General features: G+C 53.8%; 1 protein-coding gene across 4 annotated transcripts in view; it reads left to right on the top strand.

The window, feature by feature from the left end:
- CDH22 (cadherin 22) overlaps nucleotides 1-22,996 on the top strand; it is a 116,650-nt gene that overhangs the window by 31,467 nt on the left and 62,187 nt on the right. Inside the window, exon 1 of one of the 4 annotated variants that reach the window (XM_074920231.1) lies at nucleotides 3,749-3,863. The exons of 2 other annotated variants lie outside the window; for them this stretch is intronic. The gene's annotated coding sequence lies outside the window, so the exon portion shown is untranslated. Of the gene's footprint in view, nucleotides 1-3,748; nucleotides 3,864-6,851; nucleotides 6,892-22,996 lie in introns of those variants that run through there. One more of the 4 variants, XM_074920233.1, reaches the window with a different exon arrangement.

Genomic DNA, 22,996 nt, shown 5'->3' with positions numbered 1-22,996 from the left:
CGGCCATCCTGTCCCCTGCCGTCATCCTGGGCAGGGGGCTGCAGACTGCCCCTGTCCCGCAGGGAGGAGCCCTGCAGGGCGCCTGGCGCTAGGCAGGCTCTGACTGACAGGAGCTGGATCCTGGACAGAGAGCTGGACTGGAGATGAATTGCCTGCCAGCCAAATGTGGACGTTAGACAGGGAGTTAGATTAATGGGAGCTGGCTCTGCCAACAGAGAGGTGAGTCACAGAGCTTGTCCTGTGCTGAATCTGTTTCTCCAATAGGGAAGAAGGAGGAGGATTTAGTGAGATTAATCTCTCATAGAGTTGTGAGCATGGCCAGGATTCATGGGCTTCTCAGCAGCAGATTTCCAAGCAAGCAGACAGCACTTTGACTTGCTCCATGTGACAGCACAGAGCTGTACTGGTAGCTCTGGAATTCCCTGCCCCTGGTCACAGGTAAGATCGACCATACTTCCGTGCTCACACGTGAGCCCTGCAAAGCACAGGCTGCACAGAAGCACCAGGAAAGCAGTGGCTTAAAAGCATCTTCCCCAAATTTTCCAGAAGTCATCATCTGCAGCTGCTCTACCCCGAACAATGCTGGACCCTGCACAGAACACATGAGAAAGTGGTCAGAAAGAACTGGCAGCTGAGAGGGGCTGGTGACACATCAGCCGGGAGAGTCTGCCAGGTCTCTGCCATCTTTGCGTGAAGGAGGAGCAGGGAGCAGGACTGGACAAGAGCCAGAGCATCTTTCCTGGCGTGACCAACTCGTCCCTCTGGCTAGCAGTTTGTGATACAGCAGGAATGACAGACCTGGCGGGAGCTGCTAGCGAGAGGGAGGGAGAGCAGGTCGGTCACGGCTACTTTTTGGCAGGAGGTGATGGGGAGCTCCTGGGCACCACTGTGTCTGCCCCTCCCAGCACTGAACTTCCCAGGGAGGAGGATGAGGCCAGGAAGAGGAAATCTTGGTAAACAGTTTTTTATGTTGTGTTTATAGGAACTGTGGAGAGAGAACCTCAGTGCTAGGGAACCAGGGAGATTTTTCCAGGAGAAGGCAAATTTCCATCCCATGTTGGGAGTCCTGTTTCTTTCTGATATTTCTTTAGTTGTTCCTGTCATGGCTCTTCAGTCTGAGCAGTTTTACAAATGTGTTGTGGAGATGAAAGCGCCAGGGAAAGCTGCTCAGGATCAAGTTGGAAAAGCTTTTAACTTTCAACTCCTTACAGACAAAGGCACACAAGGCGGGGGGGGGGGGGGGAGTGAAAATACTGGGAAAAGGAAGAGGAAGGAGCAAAAAGAGATAAGGAGAAAGATGAGTGAAAGGGACAGAGCAGAGAAGACAAATCACAACAAGAAAAGGAACAAGTCACTAGCAGAAAGAAAGGAAGAGATAGGGAGAGAACAAAGCAAAAGGGCCTGGAGCTCAATGAGATGGGGAGAGTATATCAGAATAAGGGAAGAGTGCTGCAGGTAGGGGAGAGCCAAGACATACAAAAGAGCTATTTGAATGCAGGGATAAAGCAATGATGGGAATAAGAGGAAAGGAGAAACCAGATGAGGACTAAATTCCCGTGGAGATAAAGGGGATGGCTTCAAAGTCAAAGGATAACCCATCCATCCTTCTGCCACTGCGAATACAAGACACGACATGAAAGCGACATGTCGACTTTTGAGGGAGGCTGTGGGACGGGGCTGTGGCGGCTGTGCTCAGCGTTCGCGCACGTGGGGAGCCCCGCTCACAAAGGCAGCGATCATGTCACGGGTGGTCCTTGTTCTCCTGCTTTGCATCCTCTGTCATCCCTTCCCTGCAGCGCGTGGGGCGGCTCCTGGCCTGGTGTGACCCGGGCACTACGGATTTCAGGTTTCCTGGAAGGACTGTCACAATGTGCTGTGTTACAGGGCTCTGGCTGGCCTTTCCAGCACCCTGCCCGGCAACAAGAGGGCACAGAACCATCGAATCATAGAACAGTTTGGGTTGAAAGGGACCTTTAAAGGTCATCTCATCTAAACCCCTGCAATGAGCAGGGACACCTGCAACTAGATCGGGCATGGAGCAGCTGTGACACAGTGCAATGGCAAGAGAGACAAAGCTTCCCTGGCTCCAGGGTAAGGGGGTCTTAGGAAAAACAGGTTGGAAAAGGGCACCACAACGATAGTGCTGGAACCATCTCCACCCAGCGTCACACCAGCTCGCTGGATGCTTTCTGCCAGGAGGGCTCAGCTCCGTCTGTGCTGCCACTGCAGTGTGAGAGGAGCCTCTTGGCTGTCCCAGGGAAGGATCTGGGTGTTCCTGGAGCCTGTGTCAGTGTTGGCACAAGAGCCTAGCAGCTGTCCTAGGGCCAGACTGGCACTGAGCGAGGTCTCTGCAGGCAGTGTTAGCGGTGGAGCAGCTGTGTTCCATCCAGGCTTCGCTCCGTTCCCTACAAGAGCATCGGGCACGAGTGGGATCTACTTTGGCAGCAGCGCTCGCAGCTGGGAGGTTTCTCCCTCTCGCACTGGGACTGAGCACGTTTCTAGGTGCTTCCATGTCTGAAGGGGCTGGTATGGAGCATTTTCTAGGTCTTCTTCAGGGCCCTGTTGGCCTTTGAGGGTGGAGGCATGCAACAGTATGATGGGAAGCCATGTGCCAGTCACTGCAAAGGTGGGGATGGCAGCTGCCTGAGCCCGCTGCTGGACCTGTGCCCTGCTCGGCTCTTGGTCCTGGGAAGTGGGAGTCACTCCTCCTGGACTCACGCTGTGGTTATAAACCCCTCTCTTGTTTTCCATCCACCTCTCCCTGACCTGCAGTCACCGGCCCTGCTGGAAGCACCAGACCCAGGTAGTTTTGTGGATAACCTGCTGCTGGGTTACCACTGTTTCTTGGCCCGTGTGTGCCAAGCAGAGGATTTGTTTGCCTTGAGCAGGGCGCCGTGCACATGGAGCAACAGAGCATCCCCTTCTCTGGTGTTTGCTCACCTTCCCTCCGGGGCCAGACTCGGAGGCCCAGTACCAGGGAACGCCGTGGAAGCAGGAGAGCATTTTCCTCAGGTAAGATGTGAGGCCCTGGGCGGTGGGGACTGGGAAATGTCCCACTGGGGGCCGTTTGCCCGCGCTCTGGCTAAACCCTGACGTGTGATCGGATTCATCTGCCCCAAAGGGTATGGCAGCCTCGGCTTCCTCCCTGCGCCGCCTCCTGCCTGTCCCGCTCTGCCCGCGGGGCACCGGGGCCCCCGCAGGCTCTGGAGGAGGCACCCGGGGCCGGGTGCTGGGGGTGCCCGGGCTGCCGGGGCCGCCCAGTGCGCGTCAGGAGGGGCTCTGCCGGCGCCAGCCCCTCCGGGGCTCCGGCCGAGCGGACACCGGGGCCCGGCCCCACGCGCGGGCCGGGGCCTCCCTGAGCGGCTGGACGCCCCCCCCGCCCCGCCCCGTCCCGGCGCGGTGCCGCGCTCCCGGGCGCGGAGTTTGTTGGTTCCCAGCGCCGGGGGGCAGCGAGGCCCGGGCCGGGGACAGCGCAGGCGGCCCGGGGCGGGGGCGGAGGGCAGGGCAGGGCCCCCCGCCATCCCGGGCCGGGGCCGGGCGGGTCCCGAGGGCGGCGAGGGGCCGCGCCGGGGCCGGGTCCCGAGTCCCGGGGCCGGGGGGGGTGCCCAGGGCCGGTCCCGGGAGGGGAACACGGCGCTGCATTCTCAGAGTCTCCAGCAGAGGCTGGGCTGGGCTGGGCTGGCGGGGCGGGGGGAGGCCGGGCGCGGGGGAGGAAGGCGGCTCTCGCCGCACATGCAATCGCCCGCCTCACGCCGTGCCCGCCCGGTGCCAGCAGCCGGCTCCGCTCGCCGCCGCGCCCCGCGCAGGATGCGGCGGGAGGCCGATGGCCCCGCGCGGGGGGGCCGCCGCGGCCGCCGCCCCAGGTGAGAGCGTGCGGGAGGCTCCGGGCGCGGGGGGGCTCGGCGGGGCTCGGCGGGGCGGGCACCGCGGGGAGCCCAACTTCTCCGTCCCTCGCCGCGCCGCAAACTTTGCCGCCGCTCGGCGGGGCTGGGGCCGGCGCTGCCCGCGGGGGGGGGGGGGGGGGGGGAGCTCGGCCGTGGCCCCCCGGCCGCCCCGCACCCCGAGCTGTCCCGGCACTGGCGCCGGGGCGGCGGCCTCGGGCGCTGGGGGGGCGGGGGGCGGGTGGAGCCGGAGATTTTGTGGCCCTTCGGGCATCGCGGGAGGTACCGGGGGCTCCGGCGGGGCTCAGCAGCTCCCGTCAGCTGAAGCGCTCGGGTGCCTGAAGAGCTGCAGCTCTTTCTTAAGCCGGTGGCATCTTAAACCGTCCTCTCTGGGCTCCTTCCTCCCCGTTTTTTTCTCTGAGACCCGAGCCCTTCCCGCCGCTTCCCACAGGGGCTTTGCCGGGGGATGTGCCCGAGGAGTCCTGCCCGAGCCCTTCTAGCAGGCGGGGTAACGTCTCTCTTTACAGAGCCACATTTTTCTAACAATAAACTAAAAATAACTGTGCTAAAACTAGCACTCTCCTCATTTAAAACGTGGTTCCCGAATGGCTGTGCACAGGCCTTCTGGGAGCGAGTGCTGCAGCCGCGGCTGATCATCCTGCCCGCCCGGCTGCAGCGGCTCGCCCAGGCCGGGGCTGCTCGCCCGGAGCCCCCGTGGCAGCCGGGCTCCTGCCGCCGCTCGCCGTGCCGGCAGGCAGGGAGGGATGCCGTAGATGCCTCGGTTCTCTCTTGTGTTTGATTTCTGGCAGCTGTGACCTCCCTTACAGTCTGGGGAGGTCTGTGCTGGCTTCTCTGCCAAGCTTGTCTTGTGCGCGGACGAGCCCAGTTCCAGGTGTAGACATCAGCGAGGAGAGGCAGGCTCAAGAGTTCAGACTTAACTTCCTAGGACAGTCGGGGAAGTCGTTGGACCTGGGAGGGCTGAGAAGGGTGGCTCCACCAGAGCTCTGGCTCTCCGGAGCTTGCCTGCGTGGCCTGAGGAAGGAGCTGGGGACGTGTGCCCCCCGTCCCTGCGCCCGGGCTGGCGCGACGCTGTTGACAGACCACACGCTGCAGGGACGGCCAGACCGTGGTCCTGCCCGCCACCAAGGGAATCCCACGCTATGACTGGGTTTTGGGGACGTGTTTCTGTCTCCTCGGAGTACCTCGTGTTCAGAGAACAGCTGAAGCTGCAGTCTCTGTAATTGTAGATCTTGTGCCCAGCCCAGAGCGAGCCCAGGCTTTGCCAGGTTTTTCCTTATGAGACTGGTGGATGCTCTCCGCCTCTTCCATGAGCACGGGGTAAGGCGTATTTGCAGCAAACAATTATCAGGGTTGGAGATCGTGATCCTGCTAAATCAGTTTTCAAATGCTGAAAATAAATTGCTTCTCTGGCTTTGGGTGTCACATAGCAGGGGGAAATGGAAACGAGAATCGGAAACGGTTTTGCTGTACTGATACTGTGTTTGTTTGTGTCCAAGGCCAAAGGGTGGTTCTGCTGGTCATTGATGAAATCCCTGAAAATGTTGACAGTGCCCGGAGTGTAGCACTGAAATCTGAATAAGCTAGCCCAGATTCTGTACTGACTTATGTATCACGTACATTTCTCTGTTCTAGTGAGGTGGGGGTCAGAGCAAGTGAGGCTTGGTCTCTGTATGAAATGCTGGTTGCTGAATAATACCATGTTGAAACTGGTGGGCTTGTGAAAGAAAAACTATGTGCCGTTTCATAGGTGAAAAGAGCCAGCTTTGTTCCTGCCTTAAAAAAAATATGCCCTTTGCTTTTTGGTGCATTGGCACTTTATAATATGATACGGTGATTTCATACCTAGGACAGCAAAGTGGCTACTGAAACAAGGTCAATTTAAAAACTCTTTTTCAAAAGAAGCTAGCAGGTCTCCAGGAAAAAAAAAAAAAAAAAGAAAAGGCTGTCAGTGGGTTAAAAATAACAGTTAAAATTTTATTTTTCCTAGCTCTGTATCAAATAATATGATATTTTCATGATTTGAAATGCCATATCATGTTTGAAAAATCCATAGTTCCTTGCTTGTGTATAAGGATTCTCAGAATAGGGTCATCATTTACTGTGTGTTGTGTATATTGTCTGATCAGCTTTTGGGGGTTCTGCACTTTGAAAATGATACTGAGCTAGCAGGCTTTTTTCATAGCAAATTTACTTTTGTGCTTCTAATCACTAGCCCGCAGTAGTAAAATTTGATTGCAAATTATCGTGGGGGGAATGTTGCTTTGTTTGAAGCCCCTTTTCCTACCCACGGACTTTGTTAGAAGGATTAGATTGTTCATGGAAGCTTTGATACAAAACTGGGCTTTAGGTGGAATTTGATATGATGTTATTCCTTTAAAGTATAATTAAATATTTTTCAAATAATTATTTTTAGATTTTGAAAGGCCATATTTGAAAAGTAAAGAAAAACAAACTGAAGAAGAAATAGTGTGGTGATACTTGTGTTCTTTCTACATCATGTCACTAAACAATATTTGTACGTAAGAATGCAACCATGTATGAGTTTGTGTCGTTATCTTTTAACCATGTGGTTATGCAATTGGTTTGGGTGTACAAGCAATGACACTTCTCTGAAGATAAGTCTATGTGTATCCTGAGGCACGGGCCATTTCGAGTCATCTGCTTTTTTGAAAAATTACATGTAAAGATGAGGTGGGTGTGGGTCCCACCAAGATTCCTGCCTGAGGCGGTCGGTGGACATGGTGTATGGCATACAGCGCCTTGCTGCTCCCCGAGTTTCTCTTGTCTCTACCACCAGTTTATTCCGTGGCATTTCTTTGCAGGGAAGGGTGGCCGATGGGGAGGGTGTGACCAGCTTTGCCTCGGACCGTGGGCAGCCCTGCTGGCATCCCGCCCTGCACCCTTGGCAGCTGCTCTCCAGCTATCAGGGCTCCCCCGTTCTGCCGTGTCCTGGGGTGACGTCGGTGCGTGGCTGTGCCCTGGGCTGCAGGTGAGAATGCAGAGCTCTGCCTCTTGGATTTGGCTGCCCTAACATCTGCAGGGCTCATGGCTGCGTGTCCCTGTGAGCCGCGTTGCTTCTGAAGCACAGTCCCTGCTCCTCCCCAGCAGAAAAGCTGGGTCTGTGTGGCTGGGTTTGGGCAGCAAATTGCTACCTCTCAGCCTCCCCTGCTCCCGTGCAGACCTGGTGCGTGGGGAGCTCATTTTAGGGCTTTGGACTGGGACTCACCTGCTCACCTGGCATGGGCTGGGTGCCCGCTACCTGCACAGCCCTGTGGAGCTTTTGTGTGTGCAGTTGTATCCAGTTTGTGGCTTAGTTTCTTCTTCAGAGGGCTGGGGAGGGATCAGTGGAGGGCCGCTCTGTTCCTGCCAGTAGCCACTGCAGAGACCCATCCTCACAGTTCACAATTGCTTTTTCATTTAATCATCACTTTTTATTATTTGCAAAGTCTGTGAAAGGAATACAGCACATTACAGTAATTTTCAGTCTTATCATTTGCAACAACCTTTTTTTCAGAGACTAGTCCAGACTTTACTTTAGTCTGGCTCTGTGTCTCCTTCATTTTTCTTTCTTTTCATTGCTTTTGTGCTGCAGCTGAGAGGAGGTAGTTCTCCAACCCTCTTGGGAAAGAGTTGTTGGATGGCACTTTAGTGGTGGTTCTACAGCGCAGTGTCTGGGTTGCAAAAGTGGAAGTCGTCTTCAGCAGTCTCTGTACTCTGGTCCCACAAGCCTGGCCGGGACGCCTGCAGAGCCTGTATGTTCTTTCTTTTCCTATGGGTCTTCTTGGTGATGCTCTTCCTCTTGCAGTGTGGTTTGAGTTCTCCCTGCAAATGGATGTCTCCAGCTCTTTGAAGGAATTACAGCACCTTTTCTTTTTGCCTTCAAGGGCCCGTGGGATGTTGTGTGCACTGTCGTGTGGTAGCTGGCAGCGGGTGTGGAGCCCGCTGCAGCTGCAGAGCTTCCTTTGCTGGTAACGGTACCTGGCGTGCGCAAGGCACGCGGGGATGCACGACACTACCGGGAGGCGGGAGCATGAGGAGAGACTGGGCTGGTCTGGGGGTGCCTGTGCCTCAGTGGCCTGGGCATGGCCTTTATCTGCGAACTCTGGGTTTCAGAGCACCCACTCTGCCGCCTCCTCGCTGAGCTGACCCAGCCTCTGCCCGTGCCCTGCGGCCTGGTCCAGCCCCTGCTCCAGCCGCTGTGCGCACTGGTACCAGCTAGGGCAGGCAGTTTTCCCCAGGGGCCCTGTGAAGCCTCTTGGAACAAAAGGTGGAGAACAGACCCTGCTAATCTGAGGCCCCTGCATTGTTCTTCTTGAGAGGGGGGGTAGTTGTGCCCTTGGGCATAGGAAAGGCAGCCAGCCCAAAGCTGGTCCATCTCTGCTCCAGCCCTGGGGCTGGGTTTGGACCGGATCATTCACTGCTGCTAAACCTACAGGCAGTGCAGAAAATCAAGATGCTTTTCAGGAAGCCCCACCTCAGGATAGCTCACTAAACAGAAGTGAAGGTTATAATACTCGTGGCAACTTAATGACATTTTTCCGCAAAAGGCAGCACTCCTCTGGATTCCCAGTCCTGCCCTGCTTCTCTTGCCTGTGGGAAACCTGCACTTGCCTCCTCTCTGCATGCTCTGCCCCATTCTGCCCCACTTTCACTCACTTCCTTGCCCCTCGCTCTGGCAACACCATCAGTGAGCCTGGAAGAATAAGCCCAACAGAGCTCATTCAGTTTTGACTCAGTGCTACACTTCCTAATTTCAGGTCTTGTGCGAGAGCTGTGCCTCAGCTCACACGCTGCAGGACTGTGACTCTGGGCAAAGTGCCTATTAACACTCCTATCAAACTGTTGTGTGCAGGGTCTGCTCCACAAGCAGAGCAGCGTTGCCTGTCTCACACACTCTGTCCCTGCTGTTCCTACGCTGAATTTTGCCCTGACTGGCTGATGGTGGAAGCTGTGGGTGCAATGGACATGATGCTGGGCCTGATATTTGTCAGCAACAGCCACGGATCCACAGCTGCCCTATAGAAGCATGTAGGCAGGTGTTCAGCCGAGCGGAGCTGAGAGCATCCTGCCTCTGGCTTGGGCAGCAGTGGCTCAGGGCCAGCCCCTGCCCCGGGGGAAGTGGTCCTGGGCTCTGGCCGCAGCAGTTGTGTGAGCCTTGCTGCTTAGGAGGTCCTTCCAGGGGATCATGAAAGCTGAACTGTTTGTCCAGCACCCTCTGGCAGATACCTCCCACCCCTCTTCGTTGCTCCTCCCTCCCTGCTGTAGTGCTCCAGAGAACACTAAGGGAAAGGAGATAGGGGATCACTCCTCTTTACCTGCCTCACTTACCATGGCCACTTCAGGTGCGTTGTTAATCTCTTCCTAATTAACTGCAGCTTGTGGCATTAACAACTGCAGGTGACCTGAAGCTTGAGACCCTCAACTCACCTGAAGCCGTTGATGGCCAGAAGCTCTCTGCAGCCAATGATGGGATGTGAAGGGAGTCGCCATAGAAACATCTTGGGCAATAAATAGAGCCTCGAAAGCTTTGAACTCCTTTTAGCAGAAGCCTATAGGTGAGTGTGGGTGCAGGAGGTAGTGTGCCTATGGATGGGGAAAGGTGTATACACCCAGCAGAGCAAGGATGTGAGACACTTGGAAACAGCAGCTGCAGGAGCAAGCACAGGATTTAAACACTGCTTTGGTAAGCTAGCATTTCCCTGAGGTTTTGATTGCAAAACTGAGTGGAGCAGGAGCATGTGATAAGGTCCTGCTACTGGTCTGGCAGGAGAGAGCTCATTCCTGCGGATGAGCTGTGTACAGTACCTTACAGCACGCAGCCCTCCCTGTGTGTGAGCAGGGAACCTCATCATTACGGAGGGGCTGAGGCCCTGTGCCCACCCGAGAGGCACTGGAGTTGGGTGTCCTGGGGCATTCACCCTCCATGCCCCAGCCCTATCTTGGCTCTGCCCCATCAGTGCCCTGCTGATGCTTCCCTGGCAGAGCCTGGATCTCCCTTGCTGCCTGTTCACTCGCAGGTCACTCGGAAGCTGCAGGCTGGCCAAGGAACGTGGGCTTCCTGACTGCAGGTTGCTCCTCTGTCCCCACGTGGGCCAGAGTCTGGAAGGACAGCTAAAGGTTGGGCTGCTCCAGAGGCTTTGAAACCCCAGGGTCTGGCCATCCCAGGACAGAAGGGTGCTGGGAGCCCTGGGCCAGGCCCTTTTTCTGGCACCTCATCCTGCTGTGGCAGGGTGCCCTGTGCAAGGCAGTAATTCTGTGTGTGCCTGGGGATGCTCCACTGCCTTCTCCAGTCCTGCTTCCTCACATCTCTGTCACAGTAGGATTATCTCCCTCTGCTCCTACTGCAGCTGCTTCTTGGAATCCCAAATCCCCAAAATGCTGTTTCTCCAGTAATCCTTGTCATTGGAAGTGGCTCCTAAGCTCAGAGCACCTCCTCCTCTCCACAACTGGCACACTGTCACCCTCTCTAGAGAGGAGCAGTTTGAGATGGGCACATACTAAAAGTGAGCAAATAACGTTAACCTGGGGCAGGACACTGCCCTCCCACCTGCTACTAAGCTCCAGAGTTACCTTTGGCCTTGGATCCTTCTGGATTTTCACTATTCCATTTTTTAAACAGTGTGAAAACACACTTTTGTCCCTGTTGTTATGGTCCTGACAAGGCATGTGGCTGTTGGTGACAGTGTTGTGCATGTGTGGGAGAGGGAATTGTTCCCCCTGTCACTGGAGTTTAGAAGGTTGAGGACATGGAGGTGAGGGATTCCTTCAGGAGCTGGACTTTACCAGCTTTCTGAGCTTGGCTGCTTTCCTGCTTATGAAATACAGCTGAACCTTTTGATAGCAGGCAGGTAGAAATGGCTGAGCATCAGCAGAGTCCTTAAGAAATTACAGCCCTGCTTGAAGTTTTAAAACTCAGCTGAACGCCCATTTGCTGCAGGCCTCCTGGGCAGTTCCCCAATGGCACGGCATTTTGGCAATAATGCTCCTGCCCCACTAATCCTGCCGGGAGGCAGGGTGCACCTTGGGCATCCTCACCTGCGCCGCAGCACGGGCGATGGGGCGCCTTCCCGTGCCGGGTCTCGGAGGTGCTGTGGCGGTGCCCGCTGCGAGGCTGGGCTGGCCCCGGGTCCTGGCCCCTGCCCTCCACACCCGGCAGATGGCCCCGGCCTGCCCTCGGCCCTGGCCCAAAGCCGCCGCAGGCCCCAGCCTGGCTTTATCCCAAGTTTTGGAGAGGAGTGGGGCTGTGGGGCTCCTCCTTGGGCCGCATGCCGGCAGAGGGAGCCATGCATCCTCGTTTCATATGCACAGCCTGACATGCCAATTAACGAATTAATTCGAAAGGTGCTGTGAGAGGTGACACTAGAATCCTCCACTGGGCCATGGCTCAGCTGGTCGCGCTGGGGCAGAGAAGTGGCTGTGTCCTTCCAGAGTCCCTCCTCTCCACATGGCCACCCAGGTTCACCTCTCGGGTGGACCCTTGGGTGGGTCTGATCTGGCCCAGCTTCTGGTGGCCATGCAGGTCATGAACAGCCTCCATGGCAGGTATGCTGGAGGCTGATGGCAGCGCCTTGGTCAGCTGGTTCCGTGGGCGAGCTGCGGGCGTGCAGTGGAACAGGGCTGCAGCCGTGAGCCACCACGGACTGAGTGGGCAGGGACTGGGCTGACCCTGCAGATGTAGCCGTGGCCTTGCTTTGCCTTGCCCAGGACTTGGCAATGAATTAGCGAAGGCAGATGAGAGCTTGTGAGCTGGAGCCGGGGTTGTGAAGTCTGAAATCATTACTCTTGCCTAGAGGACTGTTGTGCTGGCAGACAATGCTGCTCCCTTCCTTGGTACCACAAAGCAATTGAGGCATGAAGTGAAATGCAAGCACTGAACCCTCCCCAGATGGAGTAGCAAACACAGGTGAGCATTTATGGATTCTGTCTGAAAAAGCTGTTTACATTTTTGAGCAATGGGAGACTCATGTCTGGCTGGGAAGGATGCTGAAGCCATCAGTTCAGGCTTGAATTGGTTTTGGACCTCGAGTGCTGACGTGCTTTGGTGAATTAGGCATGGGTGGGGGGATGCTTCGCTGGGAGGTGATGGCAGCCGGACGAGCTGGTGGGGCTGGGCAGCTCCAGGATGGATGATGAGAGCTCACATCATGGGACTGAGGCTCAAATGTTGTGCAGGGAGAGTGGCAGCTTCTCACTGAGCCATGGCTGCAGCTTTCTGGATAATGCATTTGGAACAGGGTCAGTCTGACTTCCTCTGCTCCAGCAGCGAACGCGACCTGCAGTGGTGCTGCCGTGTGTTTGGGGACTGTTGGGGGTTAACCCTGGTAAGCAGCTAAGCACCACGCAAACACTTGCTTGCTCCCTCACTCCCACTGGGCAGGGGAAGGGGAAAGGAAGAGTTAAAGGAAGAAAACTGACAGTTTGAAATACAAATAGTTTAATAGGTGAAGGAGAAGAGGAAGAAGAGAGGAAGAAAACAAAACAAGGGATGCAAAGGCGAACACCCTTTTCCATGGGTAGATTGATGCCCAGCGAATTCCTGAGCAAAAGGTGGCTCACGCTCCTGGGCTCGCTTCTCTCCCTTTTTATTGCTGAGCATGATGTTAGATGCCATGGGATATCTCTGTGCTTAGTCTGGGTCATCCACCTGGTTGTGTCCCCTCCACATCTCTTGTGCACCTCCAGTCTTTTTACTGGGGGAATGTGGTAAGAAACAGAGAAGGCCTTGATACTGTGCGAATGCTGTTTGGCAGTAGCTAAAACATTAGCGTGTTACCAGCGTTGTTTGGTCACAAATCTAAAACACGGCACCATGTGAGCTGCTATGAAGCAAATCAGCTCCATCCCAGCCAGACCCAGTACAGGGCCTGTCCAGCGCCTTTTATTGCGTGCCTCTCTGCAGTGCCAGCGCTGTAGGAGGATGCCTGGTGCCCTCTGCAAACAAGCCCTTGTTAGACCTGGGCAGTGCAGTGGGAGATGTGGCCTCTGTCCTGTGGATCTGATGGCAAAGGTACACTCAAACTGTCCCGGGCAGAGGCATGCGACTGCCTGCAGTGCTGCCAGGCGTGGTTTTTGTGAGAAGCTAGAGGGACAACCAAGTGCTGGCAAGCAAGCCTCATGGAGCGGGGGTGCATGTGTGCAGTGAGCTGCTAGCTCAGCTGGTGAAAATTAGCTGCAGTCTGTCACAGAGGTGGAGCTGGCAGGACAGGGTGTGTGGCTGCTGTTGAATATCTCCCTTCAGTTCCTGGGCACAGACTCCAGTCAGGTTTGGTGCTTCTGGGGAGGCCTTTCCCAAATCTCAGGCTGTCCCAGAAGCAGAAAATCCTGCAGCTGAGTCTGTTTTGCTTATTCCAAGCACTGTCCTGGTTGTGAAAAGCTGCTGTGAAATAGAAATGAGAGGGAGGGACCATAAAGCACTAGGCTGGGAGGCCTTTTCTTTAAACCACAGCTGAGCTGGGCTTAGGCAGAGGTAGGACACAATGTCTGGTCCTGGCTTCCACAAGGCAGCACATGTGTTTCCCTTGTGAGTGATCAAAGGCTGGTACTGAGACTCATCTCTATCTTTTTTATATCTAGTCCATCACTGTGCTATCTGGTGCTTCCCAAGTATATTTAGAAATAGCAATGACAGTTTTTCTTTCTCCTTTTCTAGCCAGTGTGTGAAGTGTTTGATAAGTTTATATGTTTTACACGTTTTTGTGTGTGAGGTCTATCTCTGTCTCTGTGCACCAAGGTGAGGAGAGCTGTCTCCCGAGCTAATGCTTTTGTTGCAGCCGCCATGGAGGGCTGAGGACTGCACAGACGCAGTGCTCGTGTCTGGCTCAGTCCTGAACCTTTCAGAAGTTTGGGATCAGCCCTGCTCAGGGCAGCTGTGTCTTGCTATTCTGTTTTTGAATCACAGTGACTGCGTGTTCAGGTGTGAGTTCTGGTGTCAATTCACTGTGACTTCTGATGAGAAAGAGAGTGGCAAGACTGAGTCCAACATGGGAAAGAACAACTTTTTGGCCAGACACTGCTTGGCTTTGGATGCCCAGACTCTGCCTGAGGCCACTGCCCGCCCTGAGAAGGGTGGTTGTTTGGAGGGGAGGACAGGAAGGAGCATGCTTGCATTGCAGTGCGCCCAGTTGACTCCAGCCAGTCCAGTCTTGACCTCCCATGGTGTTAGGAGCCACCGGGGCCTGGAGGCTGGCGTGGCTACGTGCAGGGGAATGGCACAGCGTGGCTGGAGTAAGGGTGCCTGTGCAGTTCAGAATCTCAGCACTTTGGCATCTGGCTGCTTGGGTTGGGGCTGGAGGGCTGTGGATGGATCTGTTCTGCTCGGGCACACGCTGGGGACTTCGGGGCTGTGTGCATGAGTTCTAATGTGATTGTCATCGAATGAGCTGGAGAGGAGTGTGGAGAGGGAGGAAGAAGTGAAACAGCCCAGAGAATAGAGGGAGGGACAGCAGGGGTCTGCAGTGTAGGGATAGCGCAGGATGCAAACAGGCAAGGTATGTGAGGATGAGAAAGCCACGGTTTCATGTGGGAAGGTGGGAGTGTGTCTGTGTACGTGTGTGCTGCCAGTTCTCCCACTCTCAAGCATGGAACTGCTTTGGGGCAGGGGTGGGTACTCAGAGCCAGCTTCTTTCTGCTTTTCTGGTTGTGAAGATCTTTCACTGTCACCAGTACAGAGCGGCTGTCAGGCTGCGTGCTGGGTGGAGAGGATTAGGTCATGGGAGTCCTGCGTGTGCACTGGGGCATTCCAGGGGAGGCCCCTCGCTGAAGTGGTGTGAGGCTGCAGCCGTGCCATGGGTCTGAGGGACGCAGAGCTCCAGATGACTGCACCTGCCTGTGTGGGTTTCCATGCCCCCTCCTGCTTGCGTGCATACTCACGTGTCCCAGCACAATCCTACTTGCTCACGTGTATGCGTATCTCTCCTTGGCTCTATTCTTTCACATGCACTTTGTCCATTTGCTTTTCTGTCCTCCCTGTTGCTACTATAATCTCTCTCTCTTTCTCCCTTTGTTCCCTGGGCTGCTTTGCTGCCTCTTACTTCACCATGTCCCTCTTTATTCCTTTTGATAATAATAACATTAGAACCTACATACAAGGCCCCAAGGTCCCTGCTTTGTGCAGATATATCAGGAAAGACCCTTCAAAGCCTGTGTGTTGGAGAGAGAAGATTCTCATAGTCTCACTATTGCCAGGACTAGCAGAGGCAAAGGGCTTGATTGTGAAATATGACCTGTACAAAACCCCACGCTGTGCTCTGTGTCCGTTCTGGAATGTCAGAAGTGAAGATGCTGGTCTTGTTTGATGGAGTTTTACACCAAAGCCCTGAACCCTTATGCCTAATTGAGGAATTGGCCAATTAATCTCCCTGTATCACTTGTGCTGAGCAGAATGGTTGTTCCCAGAGCTCCCAGTCTGTCCCTTCCTCATTGTGCCATTGGTTTGGTGGTGACATTAAAGTGAAGCTACTTGCAGATTCCGTTCTAGTCTGCTGTGTTCACGTGTTTTGAGCTTTCAGAAATGTTCTCCTTTTCAACTGCAATTTGCACATTTGGCCTCTGCTGAGAGCTGATGCTTCAATGGGATGCTGAAGTCTGGTGGTTGGAAAGCAGCGTTTCTCGTGGCACACTGAGGCTGTCTTGTTTTGCATCTGCGGTGCCTACTACATTTCTTTTGCTTAAAGGTTGTATGTGGTTGCTGGATGCTGGTCCACAGTCTGCAAGTACAACACTGGAGGGGGTGGAGGAGGAATCAAAAATATTTGGTTTTAACCTGACAAAGTGGTCAGAGTTTCTTGCAGAGGAAAGCGGGTGATGTATCTGCTTGTGGAATCATACCCAGAAACGTAAGGTGCTCTTGTTGATGTGTCACAGGGACATGGCTCTGCTGTGCTAGTCCATCGTGATATCAATGATTCAGACTCTAGATGGGGAGGACTCTGAAATCAGGAGACAGATGTAACACTTTATTTTTTTTTCCTCTTAAAGTCCTCTAGGAAATGTGGATTCTGTCTGTAGTGGTGTCCTTCAGCTTTGTTCAGCCACACTCCACAGTTTTCTGATGCCTGCTTACGCTTTGGCGCTCTCACAGGTGAACCCTTTGTTATGCCTGTGTCCGTGCTTGTGTCCTGAACCTCCTTGCTGAGAACAGGATTTGGGAAGGAGCAAGCAGGAGGCAGTAAAACCAAAAGCCATCACCTGTTCCTGGAGTTTGCTGCTGTCTGCAGCCCTTTTGATTTGTATGCAGCAAAGGTCACTGAAGCAACAGGCCATTTTGGCTTATTTGCTTACCCTGTGTATTGTCTTTGAGCAGCATGACCCACGTGTGGTGTCATTACTCGAGAACAGTAAAACGAAACGGGGTGGAGTGTAGCAGTAGGACCCTCAGTTCTTGTCTCTGCAGTAAAGGGCGGAAAGAGCCAGGAGGCCATAAAGCCCATTGGCCACTGTGCAGCCTTTTTACTTGCCCTTACGTTAGTGACTGTACTGGGACTGGCTGCCGGCAGGAACATTTCCTCCTGTCTTTGGGCAAAGTGGCTCGGAGAGCCTGAACACCCTTTCCAAGGAGAAACTTGGTCTTTCTTCTGAGCCACAGACCTGGGGGATGATGTAATTTGCAGACACAGCAGCAGCACTGGCAACTCTGCTTGGGTCCTGGGCACAAAGAGCCTGGGGAGCGCCGTATGTCAGCGCTGGCAGCAGACAGCAGAGCAGCAGGCTCTCAGAGCGGGTGGTCAAGGTCCCTCTTGATGAGGTGCCGAGTCCCATCCCAGGCTCGTCACCCTGGGAGGGGGGAACGGGACTTTCTCCAGTGTTGGCTGTTGCTGCCCTTAGATCTGCCCATGGCATTTAGAGTTCTCATCTGCTCTGGGCTGCTGGCACCTGCCTGCAGCTCTCAGGAGAGACCTTAACAGCTGAAGGTGGAAGAGGAAAGCGATTCCCCCTGTGGACAAGGCATGCTAGTGAAAAATAAACCGGATCTGGCCAGGTAAAGTCTTTGAACAGTACCTCTAAGTACTTCTGTGGTGCTGCCTCTCCAAGGGTCTGTGTCCCTTTGGACTGAGCCAGGAGTTGTTTGCAATGTGGAGAGTGGCAGGTGTCATTCTGCCTTGGGGGGCATGCAAGAAGTGTGCTGGAGCTGGCAGAGTAGGGGAGGCCGGTGTCCGTCTGGGCAGGACAGGGCACGTTCCCTGGGCAGGACAGAAGCCCTGTTAACTGGTGTGTGCGGGAAGGGCCAGGATCTGCCTTTCCTTAAGGGGAGGCGAGAGGACCCGCACTCCTCCTCTCTGCACAGGGAAGGCGACAGGGCTGGCGTGCCTTTCTTCAGACTGTCCCGTTGCTCCTGGTCTGCAAACTCTCCTCCTCTTGCTAGTTAGTATTAGTATTCAGTTTGTGGAACGGGCTATGCAATTAACACAAAGGTACAGTCATTCATTCTGACTGGAGGACTCATGGGATCAGATGTACTGGGGATAGGAAGCGGAGGCTTTCTGCTGGGAAAGAATGTCACAGCACAGCGGACACAGAAATGAAAAGCTATTAATAATGATCCCGGAACTTCACTTCCATCAGCTGTTTATTTAAAGGTGCTCCGTATTCAAAGCCTCCTGATTTATGTGGGCAATAACACTCACAGTCCTGGGATCACTTTTTTAAGCAAGGCTAATGGGGTGAAACCATCATACTGCGACAGTAGAGATCAAGCTGGGAAAATGATACTGGAGAGAAAAATAAACTATTGCCTAGATTATCCAGGAGCTATGCTGGGCTGAGAGTTGGTGTGAGCTCCCTGCTCTTCCAGCATTTATTAAGGCTTTTACTTCCTTTTTTCTTGTTCTCTGTGAACAGAATTTACCGTGCATGGAAGGATCTAAAAATTTATTCTACCAGACAGGATGCTAAAAGCTTCTGGTTTTGCATTCAAGTGAAGTTTTGTCTGTAGTGCAGCCATGTGCAGCTGTTCAGCCACAGAAGGCCCTGGGGGACACAGCCTCCCCATCCTTGTCCCCAGGGGCTCTCATCTGGACTCAGCCCCTTTCCTGAAGTACTGGTCCCTCCAGGGAAAGGAGTTTCTGCCCTCTTCTGACTGTTGCTTGGTTTTTGCTTTCTCAGCTGTGGTATTGGTGCACCTCTGTCCTCCTCTGTGTGCCTGGAGGGGTAGAGGTTCAGGGCTGTGGCAGGGAGGGGGAGAAGGGGCCATTGCCCTGCGGGGAGGCCAGTTTCCACGCATATTCTCTTCACTGAGCTGTTTGCCCTGGCAGCCTCTTGGCAGTGCAGTGCTGCTTGGTGGTGCCATGAGCTTGGGGCCAGCACTGACCTGGCTGATGGATTTGGCACAAACTCGTGATGTTTACCTATTCCTGCAGCAGGGAGGTTGGGTTGCGAGTGCAAGAAGGGCTTGGGTGGGAGGAATGGAAGAGAACTGTGCCAGTGTCTTCTGAATCTGCCCGGTGAGCCCTTGGAGGACAATAGTTGGTTTCACCAGCCCCCCCGGATGCCTGGCAGCATACAGGAGGAGTGCCGATGTCGGCTATTCAGAGGGTACATGACTGTGGTATCTTCAAGGCAGGGAACAAAACCTGTCTGTTTTTTCTGGGGAAGTGAAATAGCACTTATGCTGCTGAGCTGTGGTGCTGGCTGTCGTTCATGTTGCTCTGGACAGGGTCTGACTCCTGGGACATGACTCCAAGTGCTGGGCATCATCGGGAGCTAGTAGAGGTGATATAATTAGAATGAAGGAAATGATTCCAAATAAATAATGCATCTATCATTTAATGATTGAATGCAAAATTTAACCTATTGCTGTTGTCTGCGAGTTGCCTACAAGGAGGTCATAATCTTTTGGTCTGGTATAGGATGGGGCAGGCCTCCGTCTGCCGCTGGCGGGTGAGCACTGTGCTGTGGGCAGCGCCTGAGCCAGGTCTCGTCCATCCGTGCCAGCGTGTACGTGCCTGGCCCAGGAGAGGGGTCAAACACCTCCTGGTTGTGCTGTGAGGGGGAGGTGGGCTTTGCTCTGAATGAGTCTGTCCCTGGGGGACGTTCCAGAGGCCCCTTGGGCCTGTGAAGCTCTGGTTCCCCTTCTCAGGAACCCCTGCTCGTTACTGGCCTGTTTCTGCTCAAAGTGCAGCCTCAGGGACCCAGCAGAGCTCTGACCGCCTGGGGCAGCCTTGAGGGGGGTGTGGTGGCTCAGTTTTTCCTCTGCTCCCCTTGGGGCTACAGACTTTCAAATAGACTTGGCCAGAACCTGCTACCTGTGTAGGAGACTCCTCTACCAGGAGTTTCTGCCAGCTGTGGTGGATTTTTCTGAGCAGTGCTGCATCTTAGCAAAGCATATTTGCCTTCTGTCTGGGGGATGAGGCTGTGCAGCATTCAGCTTCAGGCTCCTGAATTTCTGTGGTACCAAGATTCCTTCCTTTCTCTCCACTGTGTTTGCTCAGGAATTTTTGGAGGCCAGGAAGGTTTGAGGCTGGAGCCTCTTCTTCGACATGCCAGAAGAGCCTGTGTTTAGGCAGGGCAGTATTGCTCAGGTGGTGGTGGTTGGTGATGACCGGGAGTGAGGTGTGCTGGCATGGTGCTCTGGCTGCCGCACAGATGCTGCGGGGGAAGCCTGGTAACCTGAGTGGCTGAGGAGTGCAGATGCGGAGCGGTGGATTTTGGCAGGATATTGTTGCAGAAATAATGTTCTTATCTATTAAATTATCTTGTTTCTAATTCTCATTTAGTGAGCTCTTCTAAAAATAAGAAAAAATATTGTAACAGTTTTCTTAGGTGTGAAAGATCAGGCTGAAATTGGCATCAAAGAGACTAATTACTCTCATTCTTCCACCTTTCTGACAACTGTTTATCACAGCAGACCTTGTCCTGAGGTGCTGGAGAAGACACTTGTCTCTTGAGGCTGCTTTTGACCTAAGGTACCTGCAACAGAAAGTTGGTGCCTGCTTCTACTCTGGGCTGTGCACAACTTGATTGTCCTGTTACACTGGAAGTGCTGCTAAAGCTGCAAGTTAGAGATCTGTGCTGCATGTCCCCCAGGTCTTGTTCTGCTTTTCACTGTTCTTGTCCTCCCTCGTGACCTCCCTGCTTCAGTGTGGGTGATCCTGTGCTGACTTGGCCTTAGTCTCAGAATGACAGTGTGCTGCCCCAGGAAGAGACTTCCCTGGTCTCATGTGTTCTCATGTAAAGAGGGGGCACGTCTCCTGTTGTGAGGACTGAGAGATTTCTAGGGCCAAAAGTGCCAAGAGGACTAAAATATATGGGGAAGAAGAGTGAGCAGCAGAGAGACCTTCCCAAAAGTGATGTATGCCTGCCATCGCATTTATGTAACCAGAGGACTGAGCTGAGCCTGACCTTGAACCCTGAGCAGCAAATCGAAGGAAGTTTCTTTGAACCCTTCTGGCTCAGTATAATACCCACTCGTTATTCTCTGTAGGAATTTGGGGAGACTTTCACAAGATGTGGAAAGTTGCAGACAAGAAAGCTGTGAACATCTTCAATTTTCCATTTAATCACACAATATTGAATGATAAATAATTCATGCATCTGCCAAACATTTGCTTAAAAGAACCCAATTCCCTCCACATTTGTCAAAGTGTAAGAATTCCATTTTGGGTTTTTTTTATTTTATCTGTCCTTTGACTCCTATCCAGATGACCACTCGTCTGGGCTGTCAGCTTTGATTCCACTCACCCTGTTTTTGGCAGTCCCAGTCCCATGCTTGTGCCTTTCCTTTCTTGTTACTCCTGGCGACCTCCGGGGCCCAAAGAAGTGGCAGCAGGAGCCAAGAGGGTGAATGATGGTGGTTCCTGACTGTCCTTGGGCTGTGCCACGGGGATCAGCTCTGGTGGTGGAGGCCTGTGGGCGTTCTCTGCCCTGCTGCGTGGGAGCATTCCTGGCTCCCTCTGAGGCAACTTCTGACTGTAAGAGGTGTTTGTAAGGGGGTGACTTTCAGATGCAGCTATCTATCCAGATTCTAAAGTTAAAGACCCGCTCTGAGCTCTAGAGCTTTCTCCCCACAGCAGGAGGAACTCTGTCTGCAGACATCTCCCCCCTAACCAGCACCGCTCACCCTTGGCCTGTGTGGGCCAAGGACCGCTGCTGCTCTGTCGGTGGTGCCAAGCCTGGGGCAACGATGTGCTGGAAACGTGGTGGCTGGGTCAGTGTCCATTGCTGCAGGCATTGTCCTCCTGCCCAGCTAGAGACAGGGTCTCCTTCATGTGCTTTCTTTCAGCTTCACCTGGGTGTTAATGCCCATTTGGCACTGACTTCCAGTTTCTGTTTGGCCAGTCTCCTGGCTTGCTCCTGTTCTTCAAAAGTTTCCTGCAGTAGCCTTGACTAAGATAATCTCCTGTCATTTATGGATTTTTCTTCCTACATGGCATCCCTCACCATTTTCTACCAAGTTATGACTGAACTCATTGCTTGTTTTTTCCCTTTCAGTTTTTAAATCAGATTTGGGTTCATGGCAATGGGGTTTCTCTTGTTTGTTTTTTTGTGTCTCCCCTCAGCTGTTGAGAACTCAACTCTTCTGCCTCTGTTAAGGATTCTGCTCACAAGCCTTTGAGAAGCTGGACAGACAGGTTGTGTTTCCTTTCTCTGCTGAAGTGATTGGTGGGCCCTAGCATGCACAGCGTGTAGCAGCATACAGCTTTTCTATGCAAAGGAAAGGCTAGCCATGCCCATCAGATCTGAGCACCCCAAGTGCTTTGTTTTGCTTTTATGCTAGCACTTCAGGCAGTTTGATGGGTTCACAGGAAAGAGTGATTTGCCTGCGATCCCCTGAATCATCCCGTGGGATCAGCCTTCTCTCTCCCACCGGGTCAGAGATGCCAGCGCTCCTGACGTGTGGGGCTTGCTGGGGTGGCAGAAGCAGTTTGTGCTGCAGGTGTTTTCTCTGTGCTGGTGTCTGTGTGTCTAGCTGTGCCGGAGCTGCTGGGTGTCCTGGAGTTGCTGGGTACCCAGGCGTTAGCACTGCATTGGATTGGCAGAGAGGGACCAAGAGGCCAGTGCCAGCTGGTGCTGTGCTGTTGCTCAGGTGTCAGAGACTTCTGCCTCTGGAGCTGGCCGGGGGTTTGTGAAGCTAGGGAGACCTCCCCTCTGGGAAACGGGAGGGAAGCAGCTGCTGCTGCTCCTTTGCAGCTGTGCTGAGTGCATGCACAACTGCAGCAAGCGGGAGTGACGGACTGGTGTGGGGCTGGCAGAGCTGGTGTGTAATGGGCTGTGCAAGCACTTGCGGTCCCTGTGCTGAATGGCAGGAAGGGACCTGGTGTGCTTGGGGGCTGAGAGGGTGAAATTTGGAAAGGGGAAGCCACAAGTGGCCCAGCAGAGCAGTAGCTGCTGTCTCTGGGGTCAAGCAGGTCCTAGGCTCTGGGCATGGACAGCACTCCTCTCCGGGGCTGGGGTTCCTCCCATCTGTCTGACTTCGCCTCCTGGGCTCCCCGAGGCAGAGATCCTGCGTGCTTGGCTAGGACGGTGGTTTGTCCTGGAGGCCGATTGCTCTGCCTGGTCAGTCAGAGCAGCGAGAGCTGTGGTCAGCCAGCTGCTTGGCGGGGGGCTGGTGCAGATGTGCTGCGCCCCAGCCTGCGCCGGGCACAGAGGGGCTCGGTGCTTTCTGCTCCGTCTTGGCTTTGAGGTGGCTTCTCCCAGGCCTGGGCAGAGGGAATCGTGGATGTATTGAGGGCCACAGGAATATGCCTTTGCTTCCACCTCCTCTCAGAGATTGTTTTTAAAGGCGAATTAAAAGTATTGTATTCGCATAGACAAGGCATGAAAATTCTATATTTGGAAAAGAATTGCGGCAGAGCGAGACCGTTATGGCTGTAAAACCCTCTCCCCTAAGGCAGACTTTGAGATTTTCTTTGCAATTAAAATTTCTTTGAAACTTGGACCAAAGAAGATTTGAAGAAAAAAAATCTCCTGAACTTTGAAAATAATTTTTTCCAAACAATGCTTGTGTGAGAGCTTTAACAAATACTGTTCCTCCCAGTGTATCTGACAGCAGAAAGTGACTGAACATGAGAAGTCAAAAGGTTGTGAATAGCTCCTGCTCTGACAGTTACTGCACTCTTCTGTTAGAATTTCTCAAGGCAGCATCAAAGGGGACAATAATT

The sequence above is a fragment of the Athene noctua genome, chromosome 16 (assembly GCF_965140245.1).
Source record: "Athene noctua chromosome 16, bAthNoc1.hap1.1, whole genome shotgun sequence".
NCBI classification, from domain to species: Eukaryota; Metazoa; Chordata; class Aves; order Strigiformes; family Strigidae; genus Athene; species Athene noctua.
Note: the sequence above shows the minus strand (reverse complement) of the source record. Positions and strands in the feature narration are given on the sequence as shown.